The sequence below is a fragment of the Salmo trutta genome, unplaced genomic scaffold, assembly GCF_901001165.1.
Source record: "Salmo trutta unplaced genomic scaffold, fSalTru1.1, whole genome shotgun sequence".
In the NCBI taxonomy this organism is placed as follows: domain Eukaryota; kingdom Metazoa; phylum Chordata; class Actinopteri; order Salmoniformes; family Salmonidae; genus Salmo; species Salmo trutta.
Window position 1 is genome coordinate 119711 of NW_021822764.1, and position 511 is coordinate 120221.

The following is a 511-nucleotide window of genomic DNA, read 5'->3' on the forward strand; positions in this document are numbered from 1 at the left end:
TTAAGGGATAGGGGGCAGCATTGGGAAGTTTGGATGAAAAGCGTGCCCAGAGTAAACTGCCTGCTACTCAGGCCCAGAAGCTAAGCTATGCATATTATTAGACGATTTGGATGGAAAACACTCTGAAGTTTCTAAAACTGTTTGAATGATGTCTGTGAGTATAACAGAACTGATATGGCAGGCAAAAACCTGAGCAAGAAAGGGGATGTAGCTCAGTGGTAGAGCGCATGCTTCGCATGTATGAGGTCCTGGGTTCAATCCCCAGCTTCTCCATTTAAAATTATTGCATTGACCCAGCTCCTACTTTACAGAATGTTGAAATTCTAAGCAGGAAACCGAGATGTGCTAAATCATTTTTAGCCTTCCCTGTAGCTCAGTTGGTAGAGCATGGTGTTTGCAATGCCAGGGTTGTGGGTTCAATTCCCATGGGGGGCCAGCACAGAAAAGAAAAAAAATATATGAAATGTATGCATTCACTACTGTAAGTCGCCATTTTGAAATCGGACAATGT

General features: G+C 43.1%; 1 non-coding gene across 1 annotated transcript; it reads left to right on the top strand.

The window, feature by feature from the left end:
• Positions 1 to 201: 201 nt before the first annotated feature.
• trnaa-cgc (transfer RNA alanine (anticodon CGC)) lies at positions 202 to 273 on the top strand. The gene has a single exon. It is a non-coding gene; the product is annotated as a tRNA-Ala (tRNA).
• Positions 274 to 511: the final 238 nt, after the last annotated feature.